At 36.1% G+C, this 25,481-nt stretch overlaps 1 protein-coding gene across 6 annotated transcripts in view; it reads left to right on the forward strand.

Annotated features, from left to right (window-relative positions):
* Nucleotides 1–25,481, forward strand: part of FAM53B (family with sequence similarity 53 member B) — a 119,724-nt gene that overhangs the window by 59,235 nt on the left and 35,008 nt on the right. The gene's annotated exons all lie outside the window — the stretch shown is intronic.

Raw genomic sequence — 25,481 nt, forward strand, 5'->3', positions numbered from 1 at the left:
ATTCTCTAAACTGGGGAGTTCATTGTCTGATGAGCTTTGACTTCAGAGTCACAACGTCTGTAATTTTCCACTTCGTTGTTGCTCTTCTTTTCAAGCAGCAGTACTTTCCTGTTCACTCAGGAATCCAAAGAGCTGAACAGATAAGATATCTGAACTATATATCAGAGGATGTGACACCCATACATTTTTACTTTCAGAACAAAAAAAAATAGTTTTAAAAATGTGTGTGCTGTCTAACTGAGCTGTAAGAACTCTTAAAGAACCCTTAAAGCATGCAAAGTCCCTTTTATTCTTGTATCTAATAACTAAAGTATTAGGGTTCAGCAGTTCTGTTGTCATTAATTATATAAGATGATCCTACTTAATAAAATATCAACACTTTTGTATAATCCAGAGATAAATCAGGCTTGAAAAGTAGCTTGTGCATTAATTTTGCTTTTGTATCAGAATTCCAGTTTTGCTACCATGACATGTCTATGCTCTGGCCTCCATAGTCATAAGACTGCAAACACTGGCTGTAGGCAGGTAAAACAGCCATGAATCTCCAGGAAGCTTTAGTATTAGCTGCCTTGAATTGTATATCATTTTGGTATTTCTTCCGAATAAAATATGCTGCAGTAAATGTTCCTATAGTTTTTGTTAAGAGCCTATTTTTTCACCAAGTGCTCCTTTTCGTTTTTGTTTTTACTTTACCTGATTAAAATATCTCTTGATGGAAGGAATTTTTCTCCCCTTCTTTCTGTGATGTATTTTATATATACCCTTGGCTGATTGAAAAAGTTGATTTGTTTTTATTTAAACTTTTTATTCCCTAATGAAGTTTGGGTAAGGAGATATATGCACAGGTGACTTCAGGGCCAAATAATACATTAAACTGCTTTGGAATTCCTGCCTGAAAATGTATGAAATGTAGTATGCTAATCTAATTTTTTTAGCCAATAAACCAGATAAGTAGTTTTAAAAAAGGACTTATTATACTTTAGGAGTCCCAAGTTGAAATTCTACTACTTGGATTTCCCAGAAGTTTTTTAGTCTCTTGTACTTGCAGAAATCTTTAAAAATATATAGTTCTTTGTGTCTATATCCAGGAATATTTGGGTATTAAGGAAGGAAGCCAGAAAAGGAGTCTCTCAATGAAACACATTTTTGTATTGCTTAATTTTTTTTAACCAGCAGGGCTTTAAATGTATCTTGCATACATTCAGCAGAGCATCAGCGACTTTCAATTGCTTTATTGGGATAAAAAGATTAAGGGCAACTGTAGTGAAAAGGTGTGCCTTTGTAGTTACTCTGGGATAGGAAAATGTACAACAAAACCCATGTATTACCAAAGAGGAATAAAGGTAGGACAGTGATAAACTTGGATCTGCTGTTATATTTACCCCCAAGAAGATTGCTAGAACCATAAGGTAAAATATTAGGGTATAGATCTAATCTACAAATTGAACTTCGATCTCAATGAAACCAGCGAGATAATTTAAATGTGGTTGGTATCAAAGGAAGAACAGTTTTTAAAAAGACACTCCAGTCCCAATTATTTAAGCCTCTCAGAATTATTAATAATTTAAATGACTTTCTCAAGTGTTATTATAGGTTTCCTTAAAGAAATCAGAAAACGTACCTTAATCTTCACATATTGCATCAACAGCATTAATATTGCTTTATAATTTAGCAGCAGTGAGTCAGTTTATGCCCTTTGGTCATGTGTTTAAAATCTCTCTCTCTAATTAAAATATAGTCAATGACCGGACAAGTTTAAACCTTATTCCTACCAGTTAATTGCTTTAACATTTTTACTTTATTTGCTATACAGCTACATTATTTGATTGAGCAAACATATATAAAAAAATAAAGCCATCTCTTTGAATCCATATTATTCTAATCAAATGCAGGGCTCCCTTTTGTGCACTTCATTTAAAACAATGGCAATAAACAATTCATGCTACCTTTTGCCCAGATGAAAAGACTGAATGGGATAAAGTCAAATTTAATCATTCAAGACAGAAATACTCCCAAATAATGGATTATTCATGGTTTAAAGTTGGATAAATTGAGTATTATGAATAGTTCCAGTTATTTACTCTTAAAGCTTGGATCATAGCTTGTGGATCCTTCTTATCCAAAGACTCCTGTTTGCCAGTTAAATCTGTGATGATGGACATATTTTCCCAGGTTTAGATAATTTGAGCCATAATTAGCTATAACTTCCTGTTTAAGAAGAATTTAATCTTAATTTGATTTCTATTCATGCCTGATCTAGTTTCAAGTTAAAATGTTACAATGTCCAGTTGTAGGCTACATTAATTGATGCAGAATAATAAATTTGTTTTCTGCAGTTTGTTATGAACTGGAGGTTTCATTCTGTAAGTACAGCTTATTTTTACATGTAAATGTATATATTGTCTTTTCTACTGTTGGAAAATTATGTCTATATTATAAATCACAAAGAGTTAAAACACAGAGCGTTATTGCTGTCTGAATTTATTCAGGATCCAGTTAAACTTCCTATATCAAAAATTGATAATTTGAAATAGAATTTGATAACATAGTACAGGCTTTCTTGTAATTATAGAACTGTAATTCAGCTTAAATTGTTTTAATAAATCTAAACTAAGAGTATTTTATAAATTTAGATATTTTCTAAATTAATTTTGTTTTTTGTTTTAGTAATTGTAGTGTCCTGGATATCAAAGTCTAAAATACTTTTAATATGGTTGTTATAAAGAATTTATTTGATTGCTAAAATATTTTTATAATATTCCTACTTTATCCTGAAAATTCAGACAGTTAGAAGAACAATCTTGTGTGCCATGGAGTATATAAATGGCTCAATGAGAAAAGTAGCATTTTCACACTTTAAGTACATTTTCTGTTAAGGGTGCCCTCAAACATTGATGGGGTACTCACTATATCTGACAGTGATGCAGAGCAACACAATATGTTCTGCTGTACAGCGAGATTCCTACTGTGCAAAACAATACAAGATCCAGCATTGAAGTTAACTATTTCTGTTGTGTGGGTTCTTGTGTGATCTTAACCATCTGGATGAAAGAACTAAATAAATTAGTCCCAAATGGCAAATCAGAGATCTAAAAAGGTCTTGATAGAATATTACAAGAAGGCATTCAGGCAAAGCAAGCTTCCATGTAATTGTAATTGTGATCAGTCTTTTTCATTATACTGGTTTTAATGAATGCAAGAAAAGGGGGAGAAAAACCAAACCAACCCCCCCAAAAAACACATTCTCCTAATTTATTAGTTACTTAGATGCCATCATTTGAGTTCACATTAACAAATGCTTGCCAGCTGTTTTCGTGTTGCTTTGTTCAAAATACCATTTCATAAATCTACCTTACAAGAAACCAGAAAACATTTCCCTCAGAAATGGGCTGCAGCCAATTAATTTTTTAAAATAAACCCTGAAAAAGGGAGTGGCCAGAAGCTGTTGTAGTGAGGATTTAAATGGAGTGGGCAAAAGGAATTGGAAATAGTCCTTGAACCTCTCACACAAATGCTAAATCTAAACAATTTCCAACACATGTTAGAGGTATTCTGAAAAATCAGAAAGCTTTAATTATAAATTGAATAATTGTCTTCAACAAATAATAATTTTTAACATTCAGCCCTTACTTTAATTGACCATGATTGTACACCTACTAAAATATAATATAGATAGGTTTTTAAAAATTAAGATAGTAAAAGTAAAATGTCAGGTTAGGACATTTTCCCAATGGATGACTGGATGACTAGAGAGTTTCTAGTAGAGATTCTCCTTACATTACAATTGCTAATTCTGTTACTTTTCAGTGTCACAATGGTGCTGAACCAAGTGGGTTTTACAACTGGCCCTCAAAGTTGTGGCCATCACAATAATCCTACAGTTATGCACCCACCCACATGCTTGCACTTGCATCGCACCACAGCACTTCCCCAGCCCACATTCCATAGCACTCACCCACTTGCTGGTTTGATTTCGAGTTGCCCAAGGAAAAGCTTGCCATGACCAAGACTTTCAACCCCATTGACTTTGCTTGCGGGAAATTGGCAGAAATTCAGTCATCTTCTGAATAACCAGCAATCGTCACTTAACAATGGCGACTACTGGGATTGCTGTTGCTAAATTATATGGTCACATGACATTGCATTTTAGAGGTTGTGAGGGCTACCTATATTCTATGCTAATACTTACTTAAGACTGCTGGATCTATTAATTGGAATCTCTCCATTGTTAGAAATACTAAAAGATTATTGAGTTGATTTTTCTTTTTCTTTTTTTAAATGCATTCAGCAAAAATATGACCCAAAACATGAAAATAATAATAAAGGTTAGGTATGTTTACCCTGTCCAGTTTTTTTCCCAGTGCCTGGACACCAATAGCATTTTCTTTTTGAAGAATTGCATTATTGTGCAAGAACATTAGATACATATTGATGCAGTGAAAATTCATAAAACAGTGAGCTGGGATACTTGTATGCATTCTGGTAGGAACACAATGAAGTCATTTGTTGTGACAGGCAAGAAAGAACTTTGCCTAAGGCACTGGAGTAATTCAGGAGACTAGGGTCCCTGTTCTCAATCTTTCCTTAGTTTTTTCTGTGTGACCAAGGCAAATTGTTAATGGTTGTTGTTTTTTTCCTGCTCCTCAAAGAGTTTTTGTGAGCCATAATCGATTGCTGTTCTTAAGGTCACGAAGATTCTTAGAAAGTAGGCTTTGTAGAAAAGAGTGGAAGCAAAGTTTTTAAAACCAACGGTGCCTTTTTTTTTCTTTTTAAAGGAGCCCAACAGAAAACATAGGAGGCAGTACTCTTTTCCCAACAGGCAGCAATTCTGTGGTTGCTTCAAGGTCAAAAAGGGAATCTCCCATCTTTAAATCATTCATGATCAGTCTTTTGCCAATTAATTGGCAAAGTATTTTATTTTATTATATTTTAGCTTACTTACTGAATTTATAAGGCGGCCCAATTCAAACAATGTGAATCTGGGCAGCAAACTAAAAACAAAATAATAAACCACACATATAATATGATAACATATTAGGTAATCCGTGCCCTGTTGGCGGGGAGCATCAGAATCCTTCCTCCCTCCCATCCTTGAATTTATTTTACTAGTGGGAAGCTTGGAGATGGACAAGGAATTGAGGAGCTGTATGGGTCAGGAATGGTACATAAGGAGGCACAAGGGGTGCTGTGTGATTGAGAAAGATGTGTTGGGTGTGTGCCAGAGATGAGCTGATGGGGAGGGCATATGGGTGAGCGGCATAGGTCAAAAGAAGGTTGTCCAAGAGTTCATGACATGTATCATGCAGGTCAGAGGGCACATGGGTGGGTAGTGGGGGGTCAACAAGAATGCGGGGCATATGAGAGGTGGCATGCCAATTGGGGATGGTGTGCATAGGGGTTGCACATGTTGGGAAGAGTGCATGGGCATGTGCAAGAAATGCCACACAGTCTAGGTTAGGGAAATGTGCAAGAGGTACTGTGTGGGTTAAAGAAGGCATGTGGCAAGCTAGCACAGATCAGGAAAGATCCATGGGGGGGCCTGTTACACAGATGAGGGGATCATGTAGTAATGGTACAGGAAGAGAAGATTGTGTGTGATTTCTTCCCTTCCCAGAAGCAGATAAGTAGCTGCTGCTAGATGGTGGGCAGGGAGCGAGGGATTGTGAGACTGACTAAGAAACTGTCATGGAACATTGAGAATGTAGTATGTTCCTACAGTAGCAGGCAGTAGCACTGAAGAGGCCACAACTTCCCGAAATTTCATTCTCCTGGGAGTCATAGGTCTCAGATGTTGGACACATTCTGTAATTTAACCCATTTCAGGTACCTTGGTTCAAAAACTGTTGCTCAGTAATGCACTGTTTTGGCCAGTTAAAGATTAAACTACTAAAATAACAAAATAGACAGATGATATAGATAGATAGATAGATAGATAGATAGATAGATAGATAGATAGATAGATAGATAGATAGATAGATAGATAGATAGATAGATAGGCAGGCAGGCAGGCAGGCAGGCAGGCAGGCAGGCAGGCAGGCAGGCAGGCAGGCAGGCAGGCAGGCAGGCAGGCAGACAGACATAGATGATTAATAGATAGAATATAATGTCACCTTTATTTGATCACCAGCTGTGGTCAATATAACGAGAACCTGGCTCCTCTCATGGTTACCACTGATTCTTTAAGGTAACTCTTGTGCTCCTTTTGTATATGGTATTAACCATGAAAGTATGGCTGGTAGCTATGGGCAAGAATGCATTTAGAAGTCACAATATGTGTGGACATATCTTTCTGTAAGAGCTTATTCCTTTTTATCTGCATTCTGCAGATAGTTGAGGAACATTGTTTGTACACAAGCATTCTATAGATGAATTTGATTTGCGGATTGCTAGCTTTTTAAAAAAGAAATTACCATATTAAAGCTTTAATAAATTCTTTTATTCCAAATATTTTGTAAGCTGATTTGAACAACTTCTTGGAAAACAGATTTCATTTCATTTAAAAAATTACTAATTCCTATGTCTGTCATACTGTGAAGTTCTATCATTCCTGTAGTATATGTTTATACTGTTTTCAACAAAATAGTTTACAAATCCTATATAATATAGAATTTTTAAATTTTCTGTTTTTCAGAAAAAATAATTTAAATTTATAAATTATATAAAGGCATAATTTATACCATGTTTCCCCAAAAACAAGACCCTGTCTTTTTTTTTTTTTTGCCATGCAAAAAAGCACCAGGTTTTTTTTTTGGGGGGGGGGGACGACAATTGGACAATTGGACAATTGTTGTCCATTGATTCACCTCACTTGCATACGTCACCCCCGGCCTCCTTTTTGCTGTCAGAGGCCTTTAAGAACTTATTCTGCAACCAGCAAGGGTTTCCTGAAGGCCTCTGCAGCTGATAACAGAGCTCCAGATCAATCTGGAGCTCTGTTATTGGCTGCAGAGGCCTTCAGGAAAGCCTTGCCGGCTGCAGAAGAAATGGGCCAGCAAGGCAGGTGTCGGGATGTGTGAGGCCTGGCTGCAACTGTCTGAAGGTAAGTAATAGGGCAGTTCCACACACACCCCATTCCCCCCCAGCTTAATTTTTACTTGTGTACCCTGGAGTGGGTGGGGTCTTAATTAGGGCTTATTTTGGGGATAGGGCTTATATTGGATGCACATGTAAAAATAAAACTAAGACTTACTTTCAAGGTGGGTCGTATTTTCGGAGAAATGGTATTATAAATTATAAATATATAATAGAATTAGAGAGCCAGTTTAGCATAATGCTTAAGACATTGAGCTAGAAACCAGAAAACCATGAGTTCTGGTCCTACTTTAGGCACAAAGCCAGCTGGGTTCCTTAGTCACTTTCTCAACCCTAAGAAGGCAAAGGCAAACCACTTTTAATAATAATTTACTGTCATAATTGTCCACTGTCAAATAGGCTGAATAAACACATTCAAATCAAGTAGTTTAGTGAGCAACATACAGTTTAGGCTGAAATGAAACTGCCATGTTACCTATTATACTTCCTTTCGCAGAGGTTTGTGAAAGAAAGCTAAGTATTATTGTTTGTAACCACTTAGTGATAACATATCCTCCTAGTCCTGGATTTACATTTACTCTTCATAATTACCTATATTGATCCTGCATGTGCACAGCTGAGAGCCAATTTGGAAACTGGTTTGTGCAAGAAATATCTGCTTGGATGCCACAGCAAAGATCTCGTGTTTCCATTTGCAGGCTGGCTGGTTGTAATTCTGCCAGGTTCCTTGTGATTGGGGTGAGGACGGTGGGTGTCAAAGGCGGGAATAGGCGCTCTGTTTAAAATTTCACTAGGATTTTGGTTCCTGTGGGAATTTGGATAGGTAGTTAGGCATGGATACACACACACAATATATATATATATATATATATATATATATATATATATATATAGGTCTTTGGTTGTTCGGGTTTTCTCCCGTGTAAAATTGGAAGTGTCTTGGCGACGTTTCGACACATGGAGAAAACCCGAACAACCAAAGACCTATATACAAACACCGTGAAAACCTCAGAAAACATATATATATATATATATATATATATATATATATATATATATATATATATATATATATATATATATATATATATATATATATATATATATATATATATATATATATGTGTGTGTGTAACACACACACACACACACACACACACAATCTCTTTAAAGAGAGAGAAAGAAAAAAAAAACATTATACAAATGGCCCTTAAGGCTGTCACTTCTTTGAAAGGAATTTTGTTACTGACTTTGGAATGATTTGTGCAAATATCTACAGCTTCTGGAGGGACTGCTTCTCCTGCTGCCCCCTACAGAGCAATTGAAAAGAAGGCTGCTCCATCCTTTGAAGACTGAAAAGCTTTCAGTTTAAAAATATATGTGTGAGAAACATTGTACTCAGGAAAGTTTAGGTATTCAAAACCTCCAGTGCATATAACACTTTAGCATTTGAGGAACAGTAAGTGGGGTTTTGTGTTTGTTTCTTTTTGTTCGTTCAGCAGCACAACAGCTGCTCATAGAGCTTCCTTTCCCTCGTTTTCGGTTTTTTTAGTGTTGTTTTAATCCCAGACATCAATCAAACCACAACATTGAAAAGGGTCACAGAAGCACAATTTGTTCTAGTATTGCCCTTGACATGCTTCTCTCTGATTGGGGAAGGTGATAGATTTGTATAATAGAATTACATTAATTTCTCTCCTTAGTAGGATGAATGAGGGTGGTGAATGGTACTGCTGAGGCTTTGAAGGGAACTGTTAAATATCTATAGTAAATGACTTAATTTAACTATCTGCATGATTTTAATTGCCTGTGCAAGAAAGCATCAAACCACTCAAGTTCATTGTATGGATGCCATAATCCATGGTCCTTTTTGGTCCAGTAGGATGTGATCAATGTAGTATCAAATACCAGTCAGGTAAGTCATGTCAGAGTTGTCAGCTGTCTGAGAAAGGTTCAGAGCTACAGTGAGCAAAGATAGGGGCCAAGTGTTATGCTATTATGGTAAGTGTAAAAAGAAAGGATGTGCAGATGTGCAAAGGATGTTCATTTATCATACTAAGTCTTGGCTTATTGGACCGCAGGTTATAGATACGTCAGAAAAAAACCACATTCAGACTTTGCCTTACTTGTGGAAGTAACCACAGAGGCAATAACTTCCAAACCAGTATTATCAGCTACTATGACCTGAGAAGGGTGTTTTCTTCCCTGCTCTGTTGTATGGAGGTTCATTGCTATGATATTCTGTTACAGTATGAATTTTCTGCACCCAAAACAAAACATATATCTCCTTTGTTACAGTTTAGGCACTTGTTCAGTTTTTTTTTTTACATTTGAATTGCATTCAAGATTGGTGATGGAGCCTTTAACAGCTTTTGATTCCATTTTATAACTGATTTAGTTTGATGTATCTATGAATGTAAAATGATACACCCTAAATAGGCAATAAATATGCATTTAAAATAAATAGCAATAAGCATGCATTTAAATTAAATAATTGCATGGAATATCCATATGTGATCCATATTATTTCTTAATGGCTTCACTGATGGTGACATAATTAAGCAGGGGACCAGAGATTTGTGGCCAGTTCTTTTAACACCTACTATCTAAAATGCATGACAGTTACTCTCAATATGAAAAGTGAATCTTGTCTTAATGAAGGATAGTAGATAGAGATCGAATACTTTAAAACAGGGATTTTCCAGCCCCCAGGTCTACAGCCTGGTGCCAGGCCATGCCCATTGGGAACTGGGTCAAGCAAGTAGCAGGCAGGTGCACGAAGCTTCATATATATAAACAGGCATGCACATACAATCATCGTCTCTGATTTCCACCTCTGCCAGCAGCAGGCTGTGGAGCCAGAAGAGATGGAGACTTCTGTTTTAAAACATTTCAAAAGTTCAGCTACACCTGAATCTTTCATCCTGTTCTTATGAGGAAAAAAAAGTGTGTTGTGTGTTGATTATGAAGTGTGTTGTGTGTTGATTATGACTGTATGGAAAAAATAAGATTAAAGCTTCAGAGAAGCATTTTTAATTAAAAAATGGATTCATAGTAAGTATAAATTACTATACTTCAACCAAACATAAGATAGAATTGCTTTTGAAGGGCAGCAGCCTTAAGCAAAGTGATTTTCAAAATGAGTAAAGTCAGTCACAGGACAATATCTTACTAGAATGTAGCTATATAAATCTTATTGCCTGAAAAGTAATAACTAATGGAAATTATTTGGAGCGTAAAGGCATAATGGCAATAAAATATCTAATGTCAACTTCATGAATTACAGTCGAGGCATGAACTTTCACAGGATTGTGCTGTAAATATCTTTTAGACGTACTGACCCACCTTAGTCTAATTTTATTCAGGGTAAGGAAAGATCTGTATTTTGAAAACCAGGTAGTGCAAATTTCAACTTACAGAAGAACCTCACTATTTATCATTACAACACCCATACATAAAATACATAAGTCTATCTATTTAGAATTCTTGACTTTATGGAAGCATCTCTCTACATATATGTTGCTCATATAAAATCATCCCCATTATTCAAGCAAGTGGGAGATCATTATGGAGAAACTTCATATACATGCAATAGGCTTATGATCCCACCTCCATAAGGGTAATGTAGCTTTCTGATAAATATGTTGCTGTGTAATTTCTAAGCTAACATTCATTAAATATAAGGTTTCATGGACTTCTGTAGATGCATTCAATGTTTTCTTTAACAAGGATTTTATATACATTGACAAAGAAATAGAGGAGGAACAGCCAGAGAATAAAGTGCTATTTTAGCAATATTGTCCCTTCACAAACTGAAGTCTGCATGAGCCACCAAATATTTATTTGAAAAATATATGTATTGTCTTTTCCAGTAAGATGTGAGTCTTTTTCCAGGATTCAGTTCAATCCAACTATATATAATCAATGTCGGTCATTTTAAAAGTATGGATTGCTGTCCGAGTTTACTCTCCTTACAAATAGTATTCTATATTAAGAACACTTAAAACAAGAACCCAAAGATGGGAAGCCAAGAATGGGGTTAAACCTGCTTTTCTTGTTAGTTTCTTGCCCTCATGTCACTTTCTTTGCATTTGATAGCTTTGTCCAGAATGTCATGACATATTGCTGTTTGACAAATGGAGAAAAACCATCACATACAGAGCCACAGTTGTTATGGCATTACATGTAAAGTCAAGAGTGCCCTGTAGAATTGTCTTGAATATCCATAAGGATTGGATTAAATATTGCATCTTTCTTCAAGCTTGTTCCCATATGGGTTGAAACTACGGCTCCTAAAATACGTATCTGGTATTAACACAGTATGGTTAAGGAGATTGGTTTTGAATATTTTTTTATGTATAATACTGGTAGCTAACATCTTTGTATAATTAAAAGCAAGCACATTACATATTTGCAAAGTTGCTGTTGTTTTAGGCTGCGTAATGACTAGTACCATGTTGGGGAGAAAATAATTTTTTCTGTACAGATCTTCTATACGTTCTAAATGCCTCTAGAGATTCCTGGCAGATATGAAAGAATCCCTCTTAAATCATCTTAAATCTGTAGTTAGATTTGCCCTGAAATTATCAAGATTTAGGGCTTGAAAACCTGAACATTCACAGGATTTAGAATTTGTGCAAGGAAGCAAAGAGTCCACAGCTATGAAGTAATTTAATATGTCTGGGCCCTAAGAAGACTAGATTTGGGGGGGGGGAATTATATAGTGAATTGTATAGTCATAGCATCAGACCCGCAAGATTTTTTCTAACTCTAGGCTTGAGTAGTAAGTAAGATATCCAGACTCCTTTGGATTATTAGCAGTGCTTGTAAAGAATGGGCAGGTGTAGTTCTTTAGCGGACAGCTGCACTGCAGACTCATAAATGTTCATTCTTTATTTCTCAGGCAGCCTTGACAGACAAATGCATTGAGACAGCAATTTGTCAGTTGAATATACGGCTGCCTTTGTTTTCCTGCTAACATAGGAGCATATGGAAAGAGAAAATAAAAAGATTCTGTTCTTTGTGCTAAATATACTATGGCTTAATCATTAATAAGAAACAGGCCTGTCATGGTATGGGTCAAATGTTCATAAATGGACAGATTCCCCCAAAGAAATGGGGCAGAAGAGGTAGGAAGGGAACTGCTTATAAAAGATTAATTTAAGGTCAAGATTAGGGTTGTGCATATTTGCATTTTTCATTTACAGGAGGGAAAATCTTGTATCTGCAGCTGTATGGTAAGTGCCCCAAACATAGCACCAGGTTCCTAAATAGTTATATTAATCCAGCAAAGGAAAAAAAGAAAAGCTCAAGTAATGCCTCTTTGTGTAACTTTTGGAACAGTAAACCCAGAACTCAATAGCATGTTAGCCATGGCTTTGCATGAGGAATGAAATGAGCAGTACTGAAAATGGTGTACTGTGCATAATTCTTGCATTATCAAAAGTAGTCTTTGAAATGCTAAGCGGAATATGTGAATATATGCACTTTTTTAAAAAGATGAAAAGACAGAACACTTTTAAGTGAATAAAAACAAATGTTCTATGTTGGGAACTTGCAAAGCAATATGTGAAGGGAATTTCTTAAACTGTAAAGAGTAGATTTTTCAGACAATATACCCATATATTAAAACATATATTTTTGTAATATAAAAGCACAAAAAATATGAAAAAGGAATAGAAAAGAAATCTGTTGTATTGAATGGAAATCATTAATATTATAGTTTAGGTTTCAGGCTAGGATCTTGATTTTTGTAAATCAAACTAACAAAGAAATGTCTCTAAATTGCTGGATTCTCAAATCACAATTCATAATGTGAATTCACTTTGAAGCTTAGCTTGTTTTGCAATCTAGATAACAAACATGCTTTAAGCAAATTATGACTTAGCATGATGAAAGACCCAGGATAAAATATTATTTAATTAGCAGGTATATTGCTGGTTCCATAATATGGAATATTTGTGCTTGGACATGCATGTAATAGTTTTTATTCAAACTGCCACCATATATTTCCCCAGATTGATAATATCTGTCCTGAATAAATTATTTTTACTTATCTGAAAGGACTTCATGCCATACAAAATCAAGTTTTATAATTCAAAATCAAGCTTCATAAGAAAAGAATGAAAAGCCACTTAGAATAGGCCTACGTGGCAAGATAGGTGGCAAATAAATTTAACAAATAAATAAGCAACTTTCAGGAAGGAAACCGACATTAGAATATTAAAATGGAAAGGAAATTGGACCAAAGCAACAAAAGGAACACCAACAGCAAAACTAATCCCCCAACAATGTTCTGAGCAAAGAGAGTTAAACAGCCATGTGTCAAAGTAGAAAATGTATTTAGTAATAAAATTTCAACAGCTGCAATGTGGATTATGTGGCATTAAATGTTTGGCAGAAAAGCTAGCTGCAGTCAGAAATGGTATGAAGTTAATTCTTGTCAGCAAAAATACATCTGTAGTAGTACAATAAGATGATACTATTAATGTGCCAAGTGAGGAGGGATTTGCTTGGCTTCTCCAACATCCAAATATTTCTCTCTTGCTGGTTTCACATTCTATATGAGTTCCTGCAAACCAGTCAAATATGAATGAGGCCATTGGAAGTTGGCACGGCAACAGATGATTAGTTATCCCACCTTTTGAATGCAGTTGACCATTAAAAACAGGGTACATCCTAATAGTTACAAATAGATTTAGATCCTGAATGTCAATAGAGAAAGTAGGGAAGTCATAGCCTTTAAAGTTGTGTCGTATTCTCATTTGGTTTTTTTAAAAAGTGCTAATGGAGCACCAGGGACACCTCAGCTGCATCTTTCTTGGAATCATGTGGCAGCTTAAGAAGGCAGGTGTTGATCCTACAAAAAAACCTGAAACAAAAGATTGCTTGAATTGTGGACAGATCTGAAATACCCTTTTGGAATTAAAAAAAAAATCTAATAACTACGTGTTTTAACTACAGAACTGATAGGTTACCTAGATTACAAATGGCTGATGATTACTCCCAACAATGTATTTTAGTTACCTATTGTACCTTAAAAGTATCAAAAGTATTTCTTTCATTATCTCTTTATTATTTCATTTATCTAATATAATAATTAGACATGATTTATCCATCGCATCTATACGATTGCCAATTGATAAATTATTGGGTCTCTTAACAAACTGATATATAAATTCCCCATAATTCATCTCAAAATCTTATTTCTAAAATATCTTGTCTTGAAAAAATATGATCTTAAATTTTTTAATAAAGTTTGCCAATTGTAGAAAATTATTGCTTGAGCATGCTCAAGAAATGCATAAGTCAAGCAAGATTTCATTTTCCTCAATGAGGCTCACTAAATGTCCGAAATTGTTTTGAGGCTAATCCACATTTCATGACAGATCTACATTCAGAAGAATCCAATGCAATTCATAACCAGGTTAGGTTTTTCTCAACTAGTAAAACTTTGTATTTCAAAATATCTCCATTCTTAGCATTATTGTATTGCTATTATATGTCCATTGACCTTTGATTGCAATTAGGTCTTGTTTTATATTTGCATAGTGTGGCAGCCAGGTGACTTAAGGGTTAAGGGTGTTAAGTGAATTTCGTTGTATGTGTATACTATGTATATACATACAAAGACAATATTATTATTATTATTATTTATCTTTATTCATTAAACATGAAACTCTGACAACTGAACATTCAAAAAGGCATCACAAATACCATTGACTGGTGCTAATGGTTGATACGGGTTGCTGCCAGTGTCCTAGGTATCAACCAAGTACCTTCTTAAGATATATGATGTTCCAGGTAGCGCAGTTTTTTGTAGTTCTGCTGGTGTTATTGCAGGAAGCTGCAATATTATTGTTATTAGTATTAGTATTAACATTTACTGTGTTAAGCAAAGTTTAAACAATATTCTCATCATCACCAACAATCCTATCTTGGTTAACTTAATTCCCTTTCCAATCTAGATTTAACCATTTTTCCAAGTTTTATCAACCTCTCTAAGAGAAGGGATAAATTTGCCCTTTTCTTGCTCTATGCCTTCAGTGATTTAGTCCCCAGTTGACTATTCATATCATATTACTCATATACTATAACTACAAAACTACAATACAGTATATGCCCATGAGCCAACAGACTTAGATAGTAGTTTATTTCTCATTTGCTTCTTCCCTTCTTGGTTCCAGGCCTCTCAGAAGTAGACAACTGCAACTATTTCCTTTGAATATTTTTCTCCATCAGCCAAATTTGCCCTGTGACTTTCTAAGACATTATATACACTGTGCAGTGTATATAAAAAATGGTTACTTGGATACTGTAGTTCTTCAAACTTCTTTTGACATGTGGGTTGAGAACTAAATCATTACAGATAAATGGGTTGTTTGCTAGAAAAAAACAAGTGTTTGTGTCATATGAAGATACTAAGCAAAAAGGGGTCAGGGATGCAGTGGAGAATGAGAAGCACAACTTAAATGCTTGTGAAATTGCTGACAGTTTCTCTCCAAACATTGCTAGTCTGAATCATTCTCAGTAACTCTATATTCTCTAGATGTCGTTCTATTTATTACTTGCATTTTGCCCTAGATTGTCCTGATACTGTATTTCATTTGAGTCAGCTGTCTTTTTTTTAAAGTGCTATTGAAAAGCTTGTACTCATGTATATTCTTATTGACTAATTTTATGCATTTTCCAACAGATAAATAGAGGGCCCTTGTGAAAGGCATTGCTGTAGAAGGATCTTTTTGTGCTCTCAGAATTTAGATCCCCTTTTAGTCCTACTGAATGAGAAATGTGGAAATGAAGCAATCCTTCACCCCGCCCCTGCAACTAGTGATTTACAGTTCTTGCAGGCTTCTATCTTTATCACCAGGCATAGTTATAGCAAACAAGTTTAACATGTAACCTATGTGCTGTTGGCCAGGGACATTAGTCAATTCAGTATAATTAAGTGTGAATCATTTAACAACATTGCACACAGATAGAAGGTTTGGCTGTGCTGAAGCCTTAACATTCTGTAGTAGATGCAGAGGATACAACAAAAGAGATTTACAAAATGAACCTGAACTTTTATTTAATAGAGTCCTATTAAGTAGCTCCTGCCTTTGCTGCAGAACTCCCAAGAGTGATATGGAAGCAAAACCAAAATATGGAAGGGAGTCAATTTCAACTCAATTTGGGTCCTGGAAGGGAATTTTTATATCAAATAACAGAACAAATCTGGTCAGCAACTGAATTTTGTAATTATTGAATACAGTAGCAGTACTTTCATTTGCAGAATACAACTGCATAATACGAGAACTCTATAGCCCATTCACTGGATTCTAAAACAAAGAAGAAATCCAGTGAATGGGCTATAGAGTTCTCGTATTATTCAAATTTTAAATCCTTTTAGAAGATGTCTCATGTCTACTTAGATGATATCCTCTTCTAAATAGGCAGCACACCTTCATGTTTGTCATAGCTGTAACTCCTAAACTTCTGACTTTAGTGTAGGGAGTGACATATCTGTATAGAATTCTCTTTTTCACATGGGAGTAATCCACTACGTCTTCCTGGAAAACTACTATAAACTCTCAAAGCCCTTCCCATTAAACATGGGGTTAATCTGGGCCACCCATTCTTGTCAGACCATTTACAAGAAGTAGTCACTCTTTTGAAAATGGCAAGATGGGTTTCTATGTCTTCTGCCTTTGACAATATGGGAAGTTTGTGTCTTTGAGACCACCTCTACTCTCTATTCATTCTGAAAACTTTAGAGCTGAATATGCCTCTTCTGGTGACTGTATTCCTGTAAGTAGATTTACCAGCTCCCTACACTCTTGTCTTTCTTTCACATTCTAGCCTAATTTTTTTCTTTCTCCCTCCAAAATCACTCTTTTTCCCCTTTTTAAATAAATTATAGCCTTTCTTCATGCTGCTGTTAGTTTTATCAGTTCTGTGATATTGTCCCAGATATCTGGGCCTATCCTGTTTCTGGCTGGTCTACCTTTTATTTTGGCTTAACCACAGGCCTAGGGTCGCCACCAAAGTAGTAGCCTCTTCTAAGGGAGAGATTCTCCCTTTTCCCATGTCTGTTTGATGTCTTCTTGGTAAGAGGTCTGGTTTATGCAGCCAGGATACTGGCTTATTCCTGCAAAGTCTGACCTCTGCATGGGCCAAACTCTTTTTTCCCCCCAGCCCAAACTAGTTTTCTTTTCCTGGAGTGTTTACTGAACCGCTTGAGTTTAAGTCACTCCATATGTGTGATTGCCACCTTGTATTGAATATCCTACTTTTTTATGGATATCCCACTTTATTTTGTATGTCCCACCTTAGCCCCTGCATTGCCATGGGTTATTTTATGTATACCTAAGTCAGTGGGCTCCAAAACCCAAGAGAGCCAGTGCAACCACACCAGTAGTGGGTTTCAATTTTGGCTGCTACCGGTTCACTCCTGGGTGCCCGCACACGCAACACTTCTGCGCATGCACAGAGATGTCTGGGTGGGTGGGCAGAGCCACCCGCTGCCAGTTCACCAGGTCCAGGGCGAACCAGTAACAACCCACCGCTGAGCCACACTAGCCAACACACACAAACAAGCATTGAAAGGCTACTACTCACTGTTTACTACTTAACTTTTTCCCACTTCTAACACCCTTCCTCCTTTTGCTCCTCTAACTATTACCCCTTGCAAGTCCTACTCCTGAAGAACAGTATATTTTTCTATCTGTTTTAGGTTGCTTTACTTCTACAGACACCCAACACCCAAAGCTCTCTGCTCAGCTTTTATAGCCTACAGTTGCTGTGCTGGCTACAGAAAGTCCTTAAAGGGACAAGACCCCAGCAGCACAGATACTAGCCATTTTGTAGGTAGCCTGTCTTTTCCCATACATCATCCTTTTTAATCAAATAATTATTCTTTGATTTCCCCCCCCCTTTCTATCCTACCAGTGCTTTCTCTGTGACCTTCCCATATTGTGATAGGAAGTCAACAATGACATTTTGCTGTCCCACCCAAAATGTAAGAAGACAAAAAGTTTCCATAGCTTCCTAAAGAGATATGTAATCAGACGGTAGTGGTATCACAAACATTTATTTGGAGTACATAAGTTTGCTCCAGCTAGCCTCCCTTCAATGTATTGGACCCCAATTCTTTTATATAACCACAAGAGGGAACATGGGGAAGCAAGCAACAAAATATATATCTTGATGCAAAATCTTGTGTTAGATATAAGGATACAAATATCTAAGGCCGTGATGGCGAACCTATGGCACGTGTGCCAGAGATGGCACTCAGAGCCCTCTGTGGGCACACTTGCCATTGCCAGCTGTTCTTCTGGTTTCCAGCATGTACATGCGCACTGGAAACCCGAAGACCAGGTGGCCGGCACAAGTGCACATGCACCCGAAGACTGGTACATGTGCACCGGCCAACTGGTCTTCGGTCATGCCATTTAGTGGTTTTTCCCCTCAGATCCATTCCATACAAATGTTGCTAAAGCGATCCAATTGAATAGCAATTTTTCCTAATATTTTGACAGTAGCTTTTTATTTCTTTTTCTGAGCTTTTAAAAAAAGCAAAACCCATACCATATGGAAAGCCTTTTCTCTCCCTACCATCTGTTATCTGAACTAATATGAAATAGCAGCAGTCTTTTTCTCTGCTTTTTCAAAAGATAATTGGACAATCTTCCCACCCCCACTGACTCTTGGTCTAACTTGTCTTTATTTCAGTTTAAAAATTACGGAAGCAAGCAATGCACACCCTTGCTCTCCCTTTCTATTATTTTGTCTAATCTCCTTTTCCTAATCGCAGCTAAAATTTATTAAGACCTGATAACTGGATTTTAAAAGTACATCTACGGTTATTTTAAACCTTGAGACCCTGTTTTTTGCAAAGGTTGTTTAGAAATACTCTTTGGTAAGTACATCGGCTTGAGCAAGCTGCCTGTGGAATCTAGTGTGCTATGCATTTGCATTTTCCTCACTTCTCAAAATAAAAAGGCATAAGGAGAGCAAAAGTACTGAAGAAAAAAATAATTCATGAGTATAAGACAAGGACATTTTTATATGAATGCAAATGCAATTTATTTGGTGTAATGATAACAAAACCTGGAAAAGCTGGTCTGAAGCACCATCCTCGTTTTCTGTTTTAAAAGGAAATAACCTTTCATGAAACCCAGCTATTTCTGGGACAGGATGCAAAAGCAAACATTAATTGTGTTTTATTTGCATTTTTGACAATTATTCTCCAAGGATTCTCTTGGACAGTTTAGCTAAAAATGGTTCTCATTATATGTAACGATGGAAATGTGTTGCTGGAAAAAAATGCAGGAAGATTTGGCTCTTTTTTGGGTCTCTAAATAACTCATCTGTTTCAGGGACGTCACTTCCTTTAGTCTATGGAAATAGTGTGTTTCTGTATGCCTTTCTCAACAAATCTTATCACTTCCTTCCAACTTTAATATTACTACTTCTGGGACTTTCCTAATGTGTTTTATAAGATCTACGTTTTGCAAACTATGTCTGCTTAAGGGCTTGTCCATACCATGATGCAACAAATTTGCAATATCCAAATTGCATTTCATATACAAGGCTCAGGAGGTCAAAATCAGCGTGCTCAGTTGTGCTTACAAAGAGACTTGAGAGCACTACAGCTGGCAGAGATCAGCATAATACCATCCTAACACCTGGTTTCCATTAGTAATGTAGCTGTTCACATCTGAACTGGTGCCATTCCGAACTGTCTTCAAAGGCAGTCCCATGCAGAGCTAACCTAGAGGTTACCAAAACATGGACTGCTAAGGCTAGGCCAGGGATAGGCAATTTCTTTGGACAAGTAGGCCCATTTGGAATTTTGAAAATATGTTGACTGCTGTTATAAAAAAAAAAAAAAGCTGCTTTGGAGCAGGGTTACTTAGAAAACAGCATCAACCATAAGGCAACCTGGTGTGGTTATTTTTAACCTTCCTTCCCGTTTTTTCTGTCATAAAGGCAGATATTAAACAAGAATGTTTTTCGGCCTATGGTGGTAGAAATATTAGTATCTAATACTATATTAGGTGTTAATGACTTGGTTTGGAACAAGCTAGATCCAAACTTAGTTACTTTAATATTCTTAAAAATTACTTTTGAACAGAAGGGACAATTTGTTGGATGCCAAGGTAGATACCATCTAGTACTTTGATGTCTCTGTCCCCACACTTTCTATCCATAGTATTCTGGTACAAGTTAACCTGTGACTCACTTCTGTCCATATTACCTGAACAATATATGCATCTAGTGTTGAGCAGTTTCCACAAACTGTAAGTAGTACAGTAAGTTTCACATCCATCATGATGGCAGTCTTTACAATAAATCTAAATTTTTCAATTATCACAGTGGATTGCTTTTAAAAGCAAATAGAAAAACAAAGTGTAATTTATTCCTCATCGACATTAGAAGGATTATCATTGATAAGACTGAGATGAGGACTAAAATTATAAATATTTTCTTTGAAGTTTTTTAAATTATTATTTGTTATTCCAAAGAAAACAGTTTTACCAAAGCAGATGCGGAAACAAATTACATCTATGTGGGAGTAATATGCTAGTTTGCAGAGAACAACACAGCAGGATTTGACAAGTTAGAGTTAACATTCTTGACTTTGGTGGAGCTAATTTTCATAGCAGAGGGAAACTTTTGATATTACAAAGAGGCTGGACCAAATTTTTCAGGCAAAAAGGATGTTGGAAGAGTCCCGCCCTTGTTCTACTTAAGTTATGATGCTTAAAACTAGAATTGCCAGAAGAGTGGTTGTCATTGTTTATAATTGCAGTAAAAATAAGTAAAAATTATACATTATCATTCATGTGTTCTTGTTTCTCTTCCCCTTTTCCAGTTGGGGTGCATTAATGACATGTATATAAGCTACCCACATCTATTTCATGCAGGAGTTTTGATTGTTTGGCATGTAAGCTAAATTAATGTGGCAATAAATATATCCAGTTTCATATCACTGTCTAGTATACTGGGCTTTGATTATTGTAGTGTGCAATTTGATCTGTGAGTAAAGGTACAGTTTTTACTTCATTACTCGTGTCATTCCATAATAGAACACAAGAAGAAACAATGGCAAGACCTTTTGCTTTTTTATCTTCCAATTCATTAATAGATGAATTCTATCACATATCTTTAGTTGGGAAAATGAATATGAATGACTATGGCTGGACTCAATATTTGCTATGCATATACCAAAATTTCTTAAATGTTAATTTTGCTTATAAGTTAAAGTCATTCATATTTTTTCATCAGGCTTATATTATTGGAAAAAAACTGTATGAAGTTTTACCATTATTTAACTTAGTTACAACAATTGTTTGAGCGGTAATGCTGAGGACTTGGAAAAATAACAATTGTAGACAGTATCTTTTCCATTCAATTTGTAATAGAATATGAGTAGAAAGGCTCCAAGGTAGTTTTTATATAAAATTACTGCTAGATGACTTTCAGAGTTTTAAAAACTTCAGTTTTGTTTTGTAAAATAAATTTGCTAAACCATTTGCTTGTTATTGTTAATTCTCAACAGTATTGTATAATATGAAATTATAAACAAATATATATATCAATTTTTTAAATTTGATTTTTAATTTTTTTCAAAAATACTTTTGTGTCCTTTAAAATTAGAATCTTTTAAAAATGTGAGTAAAAATATATCACTTCTACAATGGGATAATGAAAGTTGAACTAAGATAGATGCGTATATAGTACTTTGATGATTAAGAGTATTTGAGCAAGAAATAATTTAGGGAAAGGGACTGCTGAAATAGCTGATTCTGTTATCCCCAAAGTATCGTCCATGTAATCCTAAGGAATTACATTGCTAAATATTGTGCAGTGTCTCTGGCCATGCCTTTAATTCAAAAGGAAGTGCATTATAGTTCTTGTTTTAGAAGTGTTGCTCTTAATGAATGACAGACCTATCAGTCTGGTTGATTTATTCCTGAACCTGAGACACCTATTTCAATCCCATATACCAACATCCCAGTGCACATGTCAATGTAGTTCAGAGCTAGTCTTGGACTCTTGAGCTGTCTAGACAGTTTGGGGTGATAGGTCATTTAGAAAATGTTACAGAACTGCCTGTGCCATAATTGGATTATTGTGGAAATCTGAAACCAGTTCCCTGAAGTAGTGGTCCATTTAATATCTGCTTTTTATTCCCGTTGCGATTTGAAAAAGTGGAATAATTTGTCCTTTCTTGGTGCTAACTCTTAGTTTGCAATCCTACTTTTCCTTACTTGGCATTAACTCCATTAAACCTGATGGGGAGTTATTTTTGAAGAGGGGAATTTACATTGCATAATTTTTCTAGGAATATTCTCGCCTTCATGGAATTGCTTTGCCGTGTTGTGTGACTAAAAATTGGAATGAAAGTCAACAAGGCCGACCTTTGTATAGAAACAAGAGCTGCCTGACGTCCAAAACAGATTATGGAGAAGCTTATTTGAGATGTTGGCCACTAACTAGTAACTGCAAAGTACAGGATGAGAGATCAGTAGAAACAAAGCTAAACAAAAATAAATCAAATCTTACTTGTTCAGGTCCTCTAGTAGTCATATCACACAGTACTATAAAAACTTAAAACTCTCCAGTATCTATCGCAGGAGTAATTTGAAGAAAAATGCTGGGATTTATATTATATGCTATCTACTAAAACTATGATGAAATGCTTTTTTTTTAGCTTAGTACATTTGCGTCATTTAGATATCCCAATATTCATAGCATTAGTAATATTGTTTTATTTCTAAGACTATAAACTACGAAGAGAAAACTTGAAGAAATAAGGAAAAATAAATATTATTTTGTCTCATTGCATTTCAGAACAGCTGAGGCGTGGCAATCCACTCTGCCGTGCTATCAGCTGGGCTAAAAATGAACAAATATAGGTAGGTATAGCGCAGGGGCGGGCAGGAGGGCCCAGCTGACAGTCGGTTTGCTCTAATCTCACCATCGCTGCTACCGGCTTGGGCGAACCGGGACGAACCAGTAGCAACCCACCAGTGTATAATATGAAAGTTTTGACTTAACTGCATAAGGATTTATAAATTAGTTGGCTTACAACAAGGCATCAAAAATTATTCACCTCTGTTTTAGGGAGTAAGTACATTGATCAATTTTACCTGTCATGTTTTTATTAATCATTTTTGCTTGTTTTCTAATGCACCAGCATTATCGTACAGAACATGGTCTTCCAAAAATTATATTAGCACTCTGAGATTAGGAAGAAGGTTCTTCTATTCTTAGTGTGGGTATCGACACATACATACACATAGTCATTTTTGTGTCTGCCTTCTGGCCAAAATTTTACAATTCATATAATCTTGAATTATAGTTTTGAAAACCAGCACTTTAGATATTTATTTACTTTATTTATTTATTTATGCCATGTATATTCAGCAAATGTATTTGAAGCAGTTATTTGTAATGAACATTGCAGTGGCTTTCATTGGAGCAGTTCTAAAACAGAATCAAAAGTGTATTATGTAAGCTACTTAAATATATATATATATATATATTTAATATATACATTATATATATATATATATATATATATATATATATATATATAGGTCTTTGGTTGTTCGGGTTTTCTCCCGTGTAAAATTGGAAGTGTCTTGGCGACGTTTCGACGAAGTCTCATTCGTCATCTTCAGGCTTCAGCTTCGTGCTTCTGGGAGCAATGTGTGATCGCAGCTGTTTCTTCCTTTTAACTGCTAGTGGGGGTTTGAACTGATTGGGTGGGAGCTTGGCTGTGCTCTGATTGGATGGGGGTTTTTTTGTGCTCTGATTGGCTGGGGGTGTGTCCTGTTTGGGTGGGGGCTTGGTTGTGCTCTGTTTAGTCTGTGTTGCAGGGGGATTTGAGCTGGTGAGCTGCATAGCTGTTGTTTGGCTTTGTGGTCGTGCTACATCTTCATAGTGGGTGTCAGTCTGCTGCATGTATGGATTGGAGGGGTTTGAAATGGCTAATGTTGCAGCTGCGGTCTGGCTTCTGGTCCTTGGTCGTGCTTCATGATCAGTGTGAGTTTGGGTCTGCTTTCTGGGTGGATGTGCGGTGGTGACATCCTGTGTGGACCTTGTGAGTGTGGGTCTGGTGTCATTCCTCATGTTAGGGACTCGTTTGTCAATAAGGGCGGGTTTCCAAATGGCTGGTAGGCGGGAGGTATCATGAACAAACGAGATTCTGGAAATATTATTCCTATGTAGAATATCACATTTCTTCGCAATATTGTTCATATAGTTATAATGGAAGCTTAATGTTATGATAGAAGTAAGAAAGAAATTTAGGTTATTACTACTCAGAAGTAATAATCTTCATTAATATTCAGGGCATGTTTTCAGTAAATGTTAAAAAGAGTATTTGTGATTTTTTTATGGTGGAGAGGATATCAGTGTGCCTTTGCTATTAATATTGGACTAAGGTGGAATAATCTATTGAAAAACTCATAAATTCTTCCTTGTTGAAAATTATGTTCTCGCCCTTGAAAAGATAATGATGCCTTTGAATCTTTAGTGAATGTATTCATGATTTCAACTTATAGTGACATGAATACATTCATCCATTCTTGGCAACAGTAAAGAAGTTGTTTTTCATTCCCATTTTCTATGACATGTTTTATAATTATCCAATCTAGCCTCCCATTCAAGTATTAAGTAGGTCCGACACAGTGGTGAAATCCAAATTTTTTTACTACCAGTTCTGTGGCTTGGTGGGCGTGGTGTGGCTTGGTGGGCATAGCAGGGGAAGGATACTGCAAAATCTCCATTCCCACCCCACTCCAGGGGGAAGGATATTGCAAAATCTCCATTCCCATCCCACTCTGGGGCCAGCCAGAAGGTGGTATTTGCTAGTTCTCTGAACTACTCAAAATTTCTGCTGCCGGTTCTCAAACTGCTCAAAATTTCTGCTATCGGTTGTCCAGAACCTGTCAGAACCTGCTGGATTTCATCCCTGATCCAACACAGTTTACATTTGGAAACCGGTCAGGTATTGCCCACCTACTAAGACCTATCTACGTTCTTTGCTTCCTTAATATTTGTTTAACTGCCTGTTTGGATCTCACGGTGGCAAACAGGGGGAAAAAAACTCTTAGTAAGTTATGTAACTAATTTTTATACCATTCAGCCAACACAAGGCAACCAAATCCCTTTTCTTTCAAGTTCATTTCAGGCAAGAAGGAAAGCTGAATTCTTTCTTCTCTTTTAATCCAAATGTGATTAGTTCATTTATTGTACATTTTGCCTTCGGGCTCATGCTTCTTCATTAAATTGAACCCAGTCCAAGTATTATGTTAATTTTCGAACTCACCTTTTTCTGTCTGCCACATTAACCACCATAACAGTTTCAAAAATGGTGTGTGTTTTACCATGATGTCACTTGAATACTTCCAGCTGTAAGGGGAAGCAAATAAATTTAGCTTCTTTTTGGCGTG

This window comes from Ahaetulla prasina, chromosome 6 (genome assembly GCF_028640845.1).
Source record: "Ahaetulla prasina isolate Xishuangbanna chromosome 6, ASM2864084v1, whole genome shotgun sequence".
In the NCBI taxonomy this organism is placed as follows: Eukaryota; Metazoa; Chordata; class Lepidosauria; order Squamata; family Colubridae; genus Ahaetulla; species Ahaetulla prasina.